At 30.9% G+C, this 16,494-nt stretch overlaps 1 protein-coding gene across 3 annotated transcripts in view; it reads left to right on the top strand.

Annotated features, from left to right (window-relative positions):
* Positions 1–16,494, top strand: part of LOC137437018 (WAS/WASL-interacting protein family member 1) — a 164,779-nt gene that overhangs the window by 57,160 nt on the left and 91,125 nt on the right. The window lies entirely within an intron of this gene.

Below are 16,494 nucleotides of genomic sequence, written 5' to 3'. Positions count from 1 at the left end.
CCTTCCAACCCCACCAAGACTTTTTAGCCTGTTTTATTGGTTTTGTTAGCTTGTTCTATTATAAAAGCTGTTGGTTTTGTTTGCCTGTTCTATTATAAAAGCTGTTGGTTTTGTTTGCCTGTTCTATTATAAAAGCTGTTGGTTTTGTTTGCCTGTTCTATTATAAAAGCTATTGGTTTTGTTAGCCTGTTCTATTATAAAAGTTATTGGTTTTGTTAGCCTGTTCTATTATAAAAGTTATTGGTTTTGTTAGCTCGTTCTATTATAAAAGTTATTGGTTTTGTTAGCCTGTTCTATTATAAAAGTTATTGGTTTTGTTAGCCTGTTCTATTATAAAAGTTATTGGTTTTGTTAGCCTGTTCTATTATAAAAGCTGTTGGTTTTGTTTGCCTGTTCTATTATAAAAGCTATTGGTTTTGTTAGCCTGTTCTATTATAAAAGCTATTGGTTTTGTTAGCCTGTTATATTATAAAAGTTATTGGTTTTGTTAGCTTGTTCTATTATAAAAGTTATTGGTTTTGTTAGCTTGTTCTATTATAAAAGCTATTGGTTTTGTTAGCTTGTTCTATTATAAAAGCTGTTGGTTTTGTTAGCCTGTTCTATTATAAAAGCTATTGGTTTTGTTAGCCTGTTCTATTATAAAAGTTATTGGTTCTGTTAGCCTGTTCTATTATAAAAGCTGTTGGTTTTGTTAGCCTGTTCTATTATAAAAGCTATTGGTTTTGTTAGCCTGTTCTGTTATAAAAGCTGTTGGTTTTGTTAGCCTGTTCTATTATAAAAGTTATTGGTTCTGTTAGCCTGTTCTATTATAAAAGCTGTTGGTTTTGTTAGCCTGTTCTATTATAAAAGCTATTGGTTTTGTTAGCCTGTTCTATTATAAAAGCTGTTGGTTTTGTTAGCTTGTTCTATTATAAAAGCTGTTCGTTTTGTTAGCCTGTTCTATTATAAAAGCTATTGGTTTTGTTTGCCTGTTCTATTATAAAAGCTATTGGTTTTGTTAGCCTGTTCTATTATAAAAGTTATTGGTTTTGTTAACTTGTTCTATTATAAAAGTTATTGGTTTTGTTAGCCTGTTCTATTATACAAGCGATTGGTTCTGTTAGCCTGTTCTATTATAAAAGCTATTGGTTCTGTTCGCCTGTTCTATTATAAAAGCTATTGGTTCTGTTCGCCTGTTCTATTATAAAAGCTATTGGTTTTGTTAGCCTGTTCTATTATAAAAGCTATTGGTTTTGTTAGCCTGTTCTATTATAAAAGGTATTGGTTTTGTTAGCCTGTTCTATTATAAAAGCTGTTGGTTCTGTTCGCCTGTTCTATTATAAAAGCTATTGGTTCTGTTTGCCTGTTCTATTATAAAAGCTATTGGTTTTGTTAGCTTGTTCTGTTATAAAAGCTGTTGGTTCTGTTAGCCTGTTCTATTATAAAAGCTATTGGTTTTGTTAGCCTGTTCTATTATAAAAGCAATTGGTTCTGTTAGCCTGTTCTATTATAAAAGTTATTGGTTCTGTTCGCCTGTTCTATTATAAAAGCTATTGGTTCTGTTCGCCTGTTCTATTATAAAAGCTGTTGGTTCTGTTAGCCTGTTCTATTATAAAAGCTATTGGTTCTGTTCGCCTGTTCTATTATAAAAGCTATTGGTTCTGTTCGCCTGTTCTATTACAAAAGCTATTGGTTTTGTTAGCCTGTTCTGTTATAAAAGCTATTGGTTCTGTTAGCCTGTTCTATTATAAAAGCTATTGGTTTTGTTAGCCTGTTCTATTATGAAAGCTATTGGTTTTGTTTGTCTGTTCTTTTATAAAAGCTATTGGTTTTGTTAGCCTGTTCTATTATAAAAGCTATTGGTTTTGTTAGCCTGTTCTATTATAAAAGCTATTGGTTTTGTTAGCCTGTTCTATTATAAAAGCTCTTGGTTTTGTTCGCCTGTTCTATTATAAAAGCTATTGGTTTTGTTAGCCTGTTCTATTATAAAAGTTGTTGGTTTTGTTAGCCTGTTCTATTATAAAAGCTATTGGTTTTGTTAGCCTGTTCTATTATAAAAGCTGTTGGTTTTGTTAGCCTGTTCTATTATAAAAGCTATTGGTTTTGTTAACCTGTTCTATTATAAAAGCTGTTGGTTTTGTTAGCCTGTTCTATTATAAAAGCTATTGGTTTTGTTAGCCTGTTCTATTATAAAAGCTATTGGTTTTGTTAGCCTGTTCTATTATAAAAGCTGTTGGTTTTGTTAGCCTGTTCTATTATAAAAGCTGTTGGTTTTGTTAGCCTGTTCTATTATAAAAGCTATTGGTTTTGTTAGCCTGTTCTGTTATAAAAGCTATTGGTTTTGTTAGCCTGTTCTATTATAAAAGCTATTGGTTTTGTTAGCCTGTTCTATTATAAAAGCTATTGGTTTTGTTAACCTGTTCTATTATAAAAGCTATTGGTTTTGTTAGCCTGTTCTATTATAAAAGCTATTGGTTTTGTTAGCCTGTTCTATTATAAAAGCTATTGGTTTTGTTAGCCTGTTCTATTATAAAAGCTATTGGTTTTGTTAGCCTGTTCTATTATAAAAGCTATTGGTTTTGTTCGCTTGTTCTATTATAAAAGCTGTTGGTTTTGTTAGCCTGTTCTATTATAAAAGCTATTGGTTTTGTTAGCCTGTTCTATTATAAAAGCTGTTGGTTTTGTTGGCCTGTTCTATTATAAAAGCTGTTGGTTTTGTTAGCCTGTTCTATTATAAAAGCTGTTGGTTTTGTTAGCCTGTTCTATAATAAAAGCTGTTGGTTTTGTTAGCCTGTTCTATTATAAAAGCTGTTGGTTTTGTGAGCCTGTTCTATTATAAAAGCTATTGGTTTTGTTAACCTGTTCTATTATAAAAGCTATTGGTTTTGTTCGCCTGTTCAATTATAAAAGCTATTGGTTTTGTTAGCCTGTTCTATTATAAAAGCTATTGGTTTTGTTAGCCTGTTTTATTATAAAAGCTATTGGTTTTGTTAGCCTGTTCTATTATAAAAGCTATTGGTTTTGTTAGCCTGTTCTATTATAAAAGCTATTGGTTCTGTTAGCCTGTTCTATTATAAAAGCTATTGGTTCTGTTAGCCTGTTCTATTATACAAGCTATTGGTTCTGTTAGCCTGTTCTATTATAAAAGCTATTGGTTTTGTTAGCCTGTTCTATTATACAAGCTATTGGTTCTGTTAGCCTGTTCTATTATACAAGCTATTGGTTCTGTTAGCCTGTTCTATTATAAAAGCTATTGGTTCTGTTAGCCTGTTCTATTATAAAAGCTATTGGTTCTGTTAGCCTGTTCTATTATACAAGCTATTGGTTCTGTTAGCCTGTTCTATAATAAAAGCTATTGGTTTTGTTAGCCTGTTCTATTATAAAAGCTATTGGTTCTGTTAGCCTGTTTTATTATAAAAGTTATTGGTTCTGTTAGCCTGTTCTATTATAAAAGCTGTTGGTTTTGTTAGCCTGTTCTATTATAAAAGTTGTTGGTTTTGTTAGCCTGTTCTATTATGAAAGCTATTGGTTTTGTTAGCCTGTTCTATTATAAAAGCTGTTGGTTTTGTTAGCCTGTTCTATAATAAAAGCTATTGGTTTTGTTAGCCTGTTCTATTATAAAAGCTATTGGTTCTGTTAGCCTGTTTTATTATAAAAGTTATTGGTTCTGTTAGCCTGTTCTATTATAAAAGCTGTTGGTTTTGTTAGCCTGTTCTATTATAAAAGTTGTTGGTTTTGTTAGCCTGTTCTATTATAAAAGTTGTTGGTTTTGTTAGCCTGTTCTATTATGAAAGCTATTGGTTTTGTTAGCCTGTTCTATTATAAAAGCTGTTGGTTTTGTTAGCCTCTTCTATTATAAAAGCTATTGGTTTTGTTAGCCTGTTCTATTATAAAAGCTATTGGTTTTGTTAGCCTGTTCTATTATAAAAGCTGTTGGTTTTGTTAGCCTGTTCTATTATAAAAGCTGTTGGTTTTGTTAGCCTGTTCTATTATAAAAGCTGTTGGTTTTGTTAGCCTGTTCTGTTATAAAAGCTATTGTGTTTGTTAGCCTGTTCTGTTATAAAAGCTATTGGTTTTGTTAGCCTGTTCTATTATAAAAGCTATTGGTTTTGTTAGCCTGTTCTATTATAAAAGCTATTGGTTTTGTTAACCTGTTCTATTATAAAAGCTATTGGTTTTGTTAGCCTGTTCTATTATAAAAGCTATTGGTTTTTGTTAGCCTGTTCTATTATAAAAGCTATTGGTTTTGTTAGCCTGTTCTATTATAAAAGCTATTGGTTTTGTTAGCTTGTTCTATTATAAAAGCTGTTGGTTTTGTTAGCCTGTTCTATTATAAAAGCTGTTGGTTTTGTTAGCCTGTTCTATTATAAAAGCTGTTGGTTTTGTTAGCCTGTTCTATTATAAAAGCTGTTGGTTTTGTTAGCCTGTTCTATTATAAAAGCTGTTGGTTTTGTTAGCCTGTTCTATTATAAACGCTGTTGGTTTTGTTAGCCTGTTCTATTATAAAAGCTGTTGGTTTTGTTAGCCTGTTCTATTATAAAAGCTATTTGTTTTGTTCGCCTGTTCTGTTAGAAAAGCTATTGGTTTTGTTAGCCTGTTCTATTATAAAAGCTGTTGGTTTTGTTAGCCTGTTCTATTATAAAAGCTGTTGGTTTTGTTAGCCTGTTCTGTTATAAAAGCTATTGTGTTTGTTAGCCTGTTCTGTTATAAAAGCTATTGGTTTTGTTAGCCTGTTCTATTATAAAAGCTATTGGTTTTGTTAGCCTGTTCTATTATAAAAGCTATTGGTTTTGTTAACCTGTTCTATTATGAAAGCTATTGGTTTTGTTAGCCTGTTCTATTATAAAAGCTATTGGTTTTTGTTAGCCTGTTCTATTATAAAAGCTATTGGTTTTGTTAGCCTGTTCTATTATAAAAGCTATTGGTTTTGTTAGCTTGTTCTATTATAAAAGCTGTTGGTTTTGTTAGCCTGTTCTATTATAAAAGCTGTTGGTTTTGTTAGCCTGTTCTATTATAAAAGCTGTTGGTTTTGTTAGCCTGTTCTATTATAAAAGCTGTTGGTTTTGTTAGCCTGTTCTGTTATAAAAGCTATTGTGTTTGTTAGCCTGTTCTGTTATAAAAGCTATTGGTTTTGTTAGCCTGTTCTATTATAAAAGCTATTGGTTTTGTTAGCCTGTTCTATTATAAAAGCTATTGGTTTTGTTAACCTGTTCTATTATAAAAGCTATTGGTTTTGTTAGCCTGTTCTATTATAAAAGCTATTGGTTTTTGTTAGCCTGTTCTATTATAAAAGCTATTGGTTTTGTTAGCCTGTTCTATTATAAAAGCTATTGGTTTTGTTAGCTTGTTCTATTATAAAAGCTGTTGGTTTTGTTAGCCTGTTCTATTATAAAAGCTGTTGGTTTTGTTAGCCTGTTCTATTATAAAAGCTGTTGGTTTTGTTAGCCTGTTCTATTATAAAAGCTGTTGGTTTTGTTAGCCTGTTCTATTATAAAAGCTGTTGGTTTTGTTAGCCTGTTCTATTATAAAAGCTGTTTGTTTTGTTAGCCTGTTCTATTATAAAAGCTATTTGTTTTGTTCGCCTGTTCTGTTATAAAAGCTATTGGTTCTGTTAGCCTGTTTTATTATAAAAGCTATTGGTTTTGTTAGCCTGTTCTATTATACAAGCTATTGGTTCTGTTAGCCTGTTCTATTATACAAGCTATTGGTTCTGTTAGCCTGTTCTATTATAAAAGCTATTGGTTCTGTTAGCCTATTCTATTATAAAAGCTATTGGTTCTGTTAGCCTGTTCTATTATACAAGCTATTGGTTCTGTTAGCCTGTTCTATAATAAAAGCTATTGGTTTTGTTAGCCTGTTCTATTATAAAAGCTATTGGTTCTGTTAGCCTGTTTTATTATAAAAGTTATTGGTTCTGTTAGCCTGTTCTATTATAAAAGCTGTTGGTTTTGTTAGCCTGTTCTATTATAAAAGTTGTTGGTTTTGTTAGCCTGTTCTATTATGAAAGCTATTGGTTTTGTTAGCCTGTTCTATTATAAAAGCTGTTGGTTTTGTTAGCCTGTTCTATAATAAAAGCTATTGGTTTTGTTAGCCTGTTCTATTATAAAAGCTATTGGTTCTGTTAGCCTGTTTTATTATAAAAGTTATTGGTTCTGTTAGCCTGTTCTATTATAAAAGCTGTTGGTTTTGTTAGCCTGTTCTATTATAAAAGTTGTTGGTTTTGTTAGCCTGTTCTATTATGAAAGCTATTGGTTTTGTTAGCCTGTTCTATTATAAAAGCTGTTGGTTTTGTTAGCCTGTTCTATTATAAAAGCTATTGGTTTTGTTAGCCTGTTCTATTATAAAAGCTATTGGTTTTGTTAGCCTGTTCTATTATAAAAGCTGTTGGTTTTGTTAGCCTGTTCTATTATAAAAGCTGTTGGTTTTGTTAGCCTGCTCTATTATAAAAGCTGTTGGTTTTGTTAGCCTGTTCTGTTATAAAAGCTATTGTGTTTGTTAGCCTGTTCTGTTATAAAAGCTATTGGTTTTGTTAGCCTGTTCTATTATAAAAGCTATTGGTTTTGTTAGCCTGTTCTATTATAAAAGCTATTGGTTTTGTTAACCTGTTCTATTATAAAAGCTATTGGTTTTGTTAGCCTGTTCTATTATAAAAGCTATTGGTTTTTGTTAGCCTGTTCTATTATAAAAGCTATTGGTTTTGTTAGCCTGTTCTATTATAAAAGCTATTGGTTTTGTTAGCTTGTTCTATTATAAAAGCTGTTGGTTTTGTTCGCCTGTTCTATTATAAAAGCTGTTGGTTTTGTTAGCCTGTTCTATTATAAAAGCTGTTGGTTTTGTTAGCCTGTTCTATTATAAAAGCTGTTGGTTTTGTTAGCCTGTTCTATTATAAAAGCTGTTGGTTTTGTTAGCCTGTTCTATTATAAAAGCTGTTGGTTTTGTTAGCCTGTTCTATTATAAACGCTGTTGGTTTTGTTAGCCTGTTCTATTATAAAAGCTGTTGGTTTTGTTAGCCTGTTCTATTATAAAAGCTATTTGTTTTGTTCGCCTGTTCTGTTATAAAAGCTATTGGTTTTGTTAGCCTATTCTATTATAAAAGCTATTGGTTTTGTTAGCCTGTTCTATTATAAAAGCTGTTGGTTTTGTTAGCCTGTTCTATTATAAAAGCTATTGGTTCTGTTAGCCTGTTCTATTATAAAAGCTATTGGTTTTGTTAGCCTGTTCTATTATAAAAGCTATTGGTTTTGTTAGCCTGTTCTATTATAAAAGCTATTGGTTTTGTTAGCCTGTTCTATTATAAAAGCTATTGGTTTTGTTTGCCTGTTCTATTATAAAAGCTATTGGTTTTGTTAACCTGTTCTATTATAAAAGCTATTGGTTTTGTTAGCCTGTTCTATTATAAAAGCTATTGGTTTTGTCAGCCTGTTCTATTATAAAAGCTATTGGTTTTGTTAGCCTGTTCTATTATAAAAGCTATTGGTTTTGTTAGCCTGTTCTATTATAAAAGCTATTGGTTTTGTTTGCCTGTTCTATTATAAAAGCTATTGGTTTTGTTAACCTGTTCTATTATAAAAGTTATTGGTTCTGTTAGCCTGTTCTATTATAAAAGTTATTGGTTTTGTTAGCCTGTTCTATTATAAAAGCTATTGGTTTTGTTAGCCTGTTCTATTATAAAAGTTATTGGTTCTGTTAGCTTGTTCTATTATAAAAGTTATTGGTTCTGTTAGCCTGTTCTATTATAAAAGTTATTGGTTTTGTTAGCCTGTTCTATTATAAAAGTTATTGGTTTTGTTAGCCTGTTCTATTATAAAAGTTATTGGTTTTGTTAGCCTGTTCTATTATAAAAGCTATTGGTTCTGTTAGCCTGTTCTATTATAAAAGTTATTGGTTCTGTTAGCCTGTTCTATTATAAAAGTTATTGGTTTTGTTAGCCTGTTCTATTATAAAAGCTATTGGTTCTGTTAGCCTGTTCTATTATAAAAGCTATTGGTTCTGTTAGCCTGTTCTATTATAAAAGTTATTGGTTCTGTTAGCCTGTTCTATTATAAAAGCTATTGGTTCTGTTAGCCTGTTCTATTATAAAAGCTGTTGGTTTTGTTAGCCTGTTCTATTATAAAAGTTATTGGTTTTGTTAGCTTGTTCTATTATAAAAGCTGTTGGTTTTGTTAGCTTGTTCTATTATAAAAGCTGTTGGTTTTGTTAGCCTGTTCTATTATAAAAGTTATTGGTTTTGTTAGCCTGTTCTATTATAAAAGTTATTGGTTCTGTTAGCCTGTTCTATTATAAAAGCTATTGGTTCGGTTAGCCTGTTCTATTATAAAAGCTATTGGTTCTGTTAGCCTGTTCTATTATAAAAGTTATTGGTTTTGTTAGCCTGTTCTATTATAAAAGTTATTGGTTCTGTTAGCCTGTTCTATTATAAAAGCTGTTGGTTTTGTTCGCCTGTTCTATTATAAAAGCTGTTGGTTTTGTTAGCCTGTTCTATTATAAAAGCTGTTGGTTTTGTTAGCCTGTTCTATTATAAAAGCTATTTGTTTTGTTCGCCTGTTCTGTTATAAAAGCTATTGGTTTTGTTAGCCTGTTCTATTATAAAAGCTATTGGTTTTGTTAGCCTGTTCTATTATAAAAGCTGTTGGTTTTGTTAGCCTGTTCTGTTATAAAAGCTATTGGTTCTGTTCGCCTGTTCTATTATAAAAGCTGTTGGTTTTGTTAGCCTGTTCTATTATAAAAGCTATTTGTTGTGTTCGCCTGTTCTATTATAAAAGCTCTTGGTTCTGTTCGCCTGTTCTATTATAAAAGCTATTGGTTCTGTTAGGCTGTTCTATTATAAAAGCTATTGGTTCTGTTCGCCTGTTCTATTATAAAAGCTATTGGTTTTGTTAGCCTGTTCTATTATAAAAGCTATTTGTTGTGTTCGCCTGTTCTATTATAAAAGCTGTTGGTTCTGTTCGCCTGTTCTATTATAAAAGCTATTGGTTCTGTTAGGCTGTTCTATTATAAAAGCTATTGGTTCTGTTCGCCTGTTCTATTATAAAAGCTATTGGTTCTGTTAGCCTGTTCTATTATAAAAGCTATTGGTTCTGTTAGCCTGTTCTATTATAAAAGTTATTGGTTTTGTTCGCCTGTTCTATTATGAAAGTTATTGGTTTTGTTCGCCTGTTCTATTATAAAAGCGATTGGTTTCGTTAGCCTGTTCTATTATAAAAGCTGTTGGTTTTGTTCGCCTGTTCTATTATAAAAGTTATTGGTTCTGTTAGCCTATTCTATTATAAAAGCTATTGGTTCTGTTAGCCTGTTCTATTATACAAGCTATTGGTTCTGTTAGCCTGTTCTATAATAAAAGCTATTGGTTTTGTTAGCCTGTTCTATTATAAAAGCTATTGGTTCTGTTAGCCTGTTTTATTATAAAAGTTATTGGTTCTGTTAGCCTGTTCTATTATAAAAGCTGTTGGTTTTGTTAGCCTGTTCTATTATAAAAGTTGTTGGTTTTGTTAGCCTGTTCTATTATGAAAGCTATTGGTTTTGTTAGCCTGTTCTATTATAAAAGCTGTTGGTTTTGTTAGCCTGTTCTATAATAAAAGCTATTGGTTTTGTTAGCCTGTTCTATTATAAAAGCTATTGGTTCTGTTAGCCTGTTTTATTATAAAAGTTATTGGTTCTGTTAGCCTGTTCTATTATAAAAGCTGTTGGTTTTGTTAGCCTGTTCTATTATAAAAGTTGTTGGTTTTGTTAGCCTGTTCTATTATGAAAGCTATTGGTTTTGTTAGCCTGTTCTATTATAAAAGCTGTTGGTTTTGTTAGCCTGTTCTATTATAAAAGCTATTGGTTTTGTTAGCCTGTTCTATTATAAAAGCTATTGGTTTTGTTAGCCTGTTCTATTATAAAAGCTGTTGGTTTTGTTAGCCTGTTCTATTATAAAAGCTGTTGGTTTTGTTAGCCTGCTCTTTTATAAAAGCTGTTGGTTTTGTTAGCCTGTTCTGTTATAAAAGCTATTGTGTTTGTTAGCCTGTTCTGTTATAAAAGCTATTGGTTTTGTTAGCCTGTTCTATTATAAAAGCTATTGGTTTTGTTAGCCTGTTCTATTATAAAAGCTATTGGTTTTGTTAACCTGTTCTATTATAAAAGCTATTGGTTTTGTTAGCCTGTTCTATTATAAAAGCTATTGGTTTTTGTTAGCCTGTTCTATTATAAAAGCTATTGGTTTTGTTAGCCTGTTCTATTATAAAAGCTATTGGTTTTGTTAGCTTGTTCTATTATAAAAGCTGTTGGTTTTGTTAGCCTGTTCTATTATAAAAGCTGTTGGTTTTGTTAGCCTGTTCTATTATAAAAGCTGTTGGTTTTGTTAGCCTGTTCTATTATAAAAGCTGTTGGTTTTGTTAGCCTGTTCTATTATAAAAGCTGTTGGTTTTGTTAGCCTGTTCTATTATAAAAGCTGTTGGTTTTGTTAGCCTGTTCTATTATAAACGCTGTTGGTTTTGTTAGCCTGTTCTATTATAAAAGCTGTTGGTTTTGTTAGCCTGTTCTATTATAAAAGCTATTTGTTTTGTTCGCCTGTTCTGTTATAAAAGCTATTGGTTTTGTTAGCCTGTTCTATTATAAAAGCTATTGGTTTTGTTAGCCTGTTCTATTATAAAAGCTGTTGGTTTTGTTAGCCTGTTCTATTATAAAAGCTATTGGTTCTGTTAGCCTGTTCTATTATAAAAGCTATTGGTTTTGTTAGCCTGTTCTATTATAAAAGCTATTGGTTTTGTTAGCCTGTTCTATTATAAAAGCTATTGGTTTTGTTAGCCTGTTCTATTATAAAAGCTATTGGTTTTGTTTGCCTGTTCTATTATAAAAGCTATTGGTTTTGTTAACCTGTTCTATTATAAAAGCTATTGGTTTTGTTAGCCTGTTCTATTATAAAAGCTATTGGTTTTGTCAGCCTGTTCTATTATAAAAGCTATTGGTTTTGTTAGCCTGTTCTATTATAAAAGCTATTGGTTTTGTTAGCCTGTTCTATTATAAAAGCTATTGGTTTTGTTTGCCTGTTCTATTATAAAAGCTATTGGTTTTGTTAACCTGTTCTATTATAAAAGTTATTGGTTCTGTTAGCCTGTTCTATTATAAAAGTTATTGGTTTTGTTAGCCTGTTCTATTATAAAAGCTATTGGTTTTGTTAGCCTGTTCTATTATAAAAGTTATTGGTTCTGTTAGCCTGTTCTATTATAAAAGTTATTGGTTCTGTTAGCCTGTTCTATTATAAAAGTTATTGGTTCTGTTAGCCTGTTCTATTATAAAAGTTATTGGTTTTGTTAGCCTGTTCTATTATAAAAGTTATTGGTTTTGTTAGCCTGTTCTATTATAAAAGTTATTGGTTTTGTTAGCCTGTTCTATTATAAAAGCTATTGGTTCTGTTAGCCTGTTCTATTATAAAAGTTATTGGTTCTGTTAGCCTGTTCTATTATAAAAGTTATTGGTTTTGTTAGCCTGTTCTATTATAAAAGCTATTGGTTCTGTTAGCCTGTTCTATTATAAAAGCTATTGGTTCTGTTAGCCTGTTCTATTATAAAAGTTATTGGTTCTGTTAGCCTGTTCTATTATAAAAGTTATTGGTTCTGTTAGCCTGTTCTATTATAAAAGCTATTGATTCTGTTAGCCTGTTCTATTATAAAAGCTGTTGGTTTTGTTAGCCTGTTCTATTATAAAAGTTATTGGTTTTGTTAGCTTGTTCTATTATAAAAGCTGTTGGTTTTGTTAGCTTGTTCTATTATAAAAGCTGTTGGTTTTGTTAGCCTGTTCTATTATAAAAGTTATTGGTTTTGTTAGCCTGTTCTATTATAAAAGTTATTGGTTCTGTTAGCCTGTTCTATTATAAAAGCTATTGGTTCGGTTAGCCTGTTCTATTATAAAAGCTATTGGTTCTGTTAGCCTGTTCTATTATAAAAGTTATTGGTTTTGTTAGCCTGTTCTATTATAAAAGTTATTGGTTCTGTTAGCCTGTTCTATTATAAAAGCTGTTGGTTTTGTTCGCCTGTTCTATTATAAAAGCTGTTGGTTTTGTTAGCCTGTTCTATTATAAAAGCTATTTGTTTTGTTCGCCTGTTCTGTTATAAAAGCTATTGGTTTTGTTAGCCTGTTCTATTATAAAAGCTATTGGTTTTGTTAGCCTGTTCTATTATAAAAGCTGTTGGTTTTGTTAGCCTGTTCTGTTATAAAAGCTATTGGTTCTGTTCGCCTGTTCTATTATAAAAGCTGTTGGTTTTGTTAGCCTGTTCTATTATAAAAGCTATTTGTTGTGTTCGCCTGTTCTATTATAAAAGCTGTTGGTTCTGTTCGCCTGTTCTATTATAAAAGCTATTGGTTCTGTTAGGCTGTTCTATTATAAAAGCTATTGGTTCTGTTCGCCTGTTCTATTATAAAAGCTATTGGTTTTGTTAGCCTGTTCTATTATAAAAGCTATTTGTTGTGTTCGCCTGTTCTATTATAAAAGCTGTTGGTTCTGTTCGCCTGTTCTATTATAAAAGCTATTGGTTCTGTTAGGCTGTTCTATTATAAAAGCTATTGGTTCTGTTCGCCTGTTCTATTATAAAAGCTATTGGTTCTGTTAGCCTGTTCTATTATAAAAGCTATTGGTTCTGTTAGCCTGTTCTATTATAAAAGTTATTGGTTTTGTTCGCCTGTTCTATTATGAAAGTTATTGGTTTTGTTCGCCTGTTCTATTATAAAAGCGATTGGTTTTGTTAGCCTGTTCTATTATAAAAGCTATTGGTTTTGTTCGCCTGTTCTATTATGAAAGTTATTGGTTTTGTTCGCCTGTTCTATTATAAAAGCGATTGGTTTTGTTCGCCTGTTCTATTATAAAAGCGATTGGTTTCGTTAGCCTGTTCTATTATAAAAGTTATTGGTTTTGTTCGCCTGTTCTATTATGAAAGTTATTGGTTTTGTTCGCCTGTTCTATTAGAAAAGCGATTGGTTTTGTTAGCCTGTTCTATTATAAAAGCTATTGGTTTTGTTAGCCTGTTCTATTATAAAAGCTATTGGTTCTGTTAGCCTGTTCTATTATAAAAGCTATTGGTTTTGTTAGCCTGTTCTATTATAAAAGTTATTGGTTCTGTTAGCCTGTTCTATTATAAAAGCTATTGGTTTTGTTAGCCTGTTCTATTATAAAAGTTATTGGTTCTGTTAGCCTGTTCTATTATAAAAGTTATTGGTTTTGTTAGCCTGTTCTATTATAAAAGCTATTGGTTTTGTTAGCCTGTTCTATTATAAAAGCTATTGGTTCTGTTAGCCTGTTCTATTATAAAAGCTATTGGTTTTGTTAGCCTGTTCTATTATAAAAGTTATTGGTTCTGTTAGCCTGTTCTATTATAAAAGTTATTGGTTTTGTTAGCCTGTTCTATTATAAAAGCTATTGGTTTTGTTAGCCTGTTCTATTATAAAAGTTATTGGTTCTGTTAGCCTGTTCTATTATAAAAGTTATTGGTTCTGTTAGCCTGTTCTATTATAAAAGTTATTGGTTCTGTTAGCCTGTTCTATTATAAAAGTTATTGGTTTTGTTAGCCTGTTCTATTATAAAAGCTATTGGTTTTGTTAGCCTGTTCTATTATAAAAGTTATTGGTTTTGTTAGCCTGTTCTATTATAAAAGTTATTGGTTTTGTTAGCCTGTTCTATTATAAAAGCTATTGGTTCTGTTAGCCTGTTCTATTATAAAAGTTATTGGTTCTGTTAGCCTGTTCTATTATAAAAGTTATTGGCTTTGTTAGCCTGTTCTATTATAAAAGCTATTGGTTTTGTTAGCCTGTTCTATTATAAAAGTTATTGGTTCTGTTAGCCTGTTCTATTATAAAAGCTATTGGTTTTGTTAGCCTGTTCTATTATAAAAGTTATTGGTTCTGTTAGCCTGTTCTATTATAAAAGTTATTGGTTTTGTTAGCCTGTTCTATTATAAAAGCTATTGGTTTTGTTAGCCTGTTCTATTATAAAAGCTATTGGTTCTGTTAGCCTGTTCTATTATAAAAGCTATTGGTTTTGTTAGCCTGTTCTATTATAAAAGTTATTGGTTCTGTTAGCCTGTTCTATTATAAAAGCTATTGGTTTTGTTAGCCTGTTCTATTATAAAAGCTATTGGTTCTGTTAGCCTGTTCTATTATAAAAGCTATTGGTTTTGTTAGCCTGTTCTATTATAAAAGTTATTGGTTCTGTTAGCCTGTTCTATTATAAAAGTTATTGGTTCTGTTAGCCTGTTCTATTATAAAAGCTATTGGTTTTGTTAGCCTGTTCTATTATAAAAGTTATTGGTTCTGTTAGCCTGTTCTATTATAAAAGTTATTGGTTCTGTTAGCCTGTTCTATTATAAAAGCTATTGGTTTTGTTAGCCTGTTCTATTATAAAAGTTATTGGTTTTGTTAGCCTGTTCTATTATAAAAGTTATTGGTTTTGTTAGCCTGTTCTATTATAAAAGCTATTGGTTCTGTTAGCCTGTTCTATTATAAAAGTTATTGGTTCTGTTAGCCTGTTCTATTATAAAAGTTATTGGTTTTGTTAGCCTGTTCTATTATAAAAGCTATTGGTTCTGTTAGCCTGTTCTATTATAAAAGCTATTGGTTCTGTTAGCCTGTTCTATTATAAAAGTTATTGGTTCTGTTAGCCTGTTCTATTATAAAAGTTATTGGTTTTGTTAGCCTGTTCTATTATAAAAGTTATTGGTTCTGTTAGCCTGTTCTATTATAAAAGCTATTGGTTCTGTTAGCCTGTTCTATTATAAAAGCTGTTGGTTTTGTTAGCCTGTTCTATTATAAAAGTTATTGGTTTTGTTAGCTTGTTCTATTATAAAAGCCGTTGGTTTTGTTAGCTTGTTCTATTATAAAAGCTGTTGGTTTTGTTAGCCTGTTCTATTATAAAAGTTATTGGTTTTGTTAGCCTGTTCTATTATAAAAGTTATTGGTTCTGTTAGCCTGTTCTATTATAAAAGCTATTGGTTCTGTTAGCCTGTTCTATTATAAAAGCTATTGGTTCTGTTAGCCTGTTCTATTATAAAAGTTATTGGTTTTGTTAGCCTGTTCTATTATAAAAGTTATTGGTTCTGTTAGCCTGTTCTATTATAAAAGCTGTTGGTTTTGTTCGCCTGTTCTATTATAAAAGCTGTTGGTTTTGTTAGCCTGTTCTATTATAAAAGCTGTTGGTTTTGTTAGCCTGTTCTATTATAAAAGCTATTTGTTTTGTTCGCCTGTTCTGTTATAAAAGCTATTGGTTTTGTTAGCCTGTTCTATTATAAAAGCTATTGGTTTTGTTAGCCTGTTCTATTATAAAAGCTGTTGGTTTTGTTAGCCTGTTCTATTATAAAAGCTATTTGTTTTGTTCGCCTGTTCTGTTATAAAAGTTATTGGTTCTGTTCGCCTGTTCTATTATAAAAGCTGTTGGTTTTGTTAGCCTGTTCTATTATAAAAGCTGTTGGTTTTGTTAGCCTGTTCTATTATAAAAGCTATTTGTTGTGTTCGCCTGTTCTATTATAAAAGCTGTTGGTTCTGTTCGCCTGTTCTATTATAAAAGCTATTGTTTCTGTTAGGCTGTTCTATTATAAAAGCTATTGGTTCTGTTCGCCTGTTCTATTATAAAAGCTATTGGTTTTGTTAGCCTGTTCTATTATAAAAGCTGTTGGTTCTGTTAGGCTGTTCTATTATAAAAGCTATTGGTTTTGTTAGCCTGTTCTATTATAAAAGCTGTTGGTTTTGTTAGCCTGTTCTATTATAAAAGCTATTTGTTTTGTTCGCCTGTTCTATTATAAAAGCTGGTGGTTCTGTTCGCCTGTTCTATTATAAAAGCTATTGGTTCTGTTCGCCTGTTCTATTATAAAAGCTATTGGTTCTGTTAGCCTGTTCTATTATAAAAGCTGTTGGTTTTGTTCGCCTGTTCTATTATAAAAGCTGTTGGTTTTGTTAGCCTGTTCTATTATAAAAGCTGTTGGTTTTGTTAGCCTGTTCTATTATAAAAGCTATTTGTTTTGTTCGCCTGTTCTGTTATAAAAGCTATTGGTTTTGTTAGCCTGTTCTATTATAAAAGCTATTGGTTTTGTAAGCCTGTTCTATTATAAAAGCTGTTGGTTTTGTTAGCCTGTTCTATTATAAAAGCTATTTGTTTTGTTCGCCTGTTCTGTTATAAAAGCTATTGGTTCTGTTCGCCTGTTCTATTATAAAAGCTGTTGGTTTTGTTCGCCTGTTCTATTATAAAAGCTGTTGGTTTTGTTAGCCTGTTCTATTATAAAAGCTATTTGTTGTGTTCGCCTGTTCTATTATAAAAGCTGTTGGTTCTGTTCGCCTGTTCTATTATAAAAGATATTGTTTCTGTTAGGCTGTTCTATTATAAAAGCTATTGGTTCTGTTCGCCTGTTCTATTATAAAAGCTATTGGTTTTGTTAGCCTGTTCTATTATAAAAGCTGTTGGTTCTGTTGGGCTGTTCTATTATAAAAGCTATTGGTTTTGTTAGCCTGTTCTATTATAAAAGCTGTTGGTTTTGTTAGCCTGTTCTATTATAAAAG

This window comes from Myxine glutinosa, chromosome 1, assembly GCF_964187855.1.
Source record: "Myxine glutinosa chromosome 1, kmMyxGlut1.1, whole genome shotgun sequence".
NCBI classification, from domain to species: Eukaryota; Metazoa; Chordata; class Myxini; order Myxiniformes; family Myxinidae; genus Myxine; species Myxine glutinosa.
The sequence above is the reverse complement of the archived record's forward strand: the minus strand, read 5'-3'. Positions and strand labels throughout refer to the sequence as shown.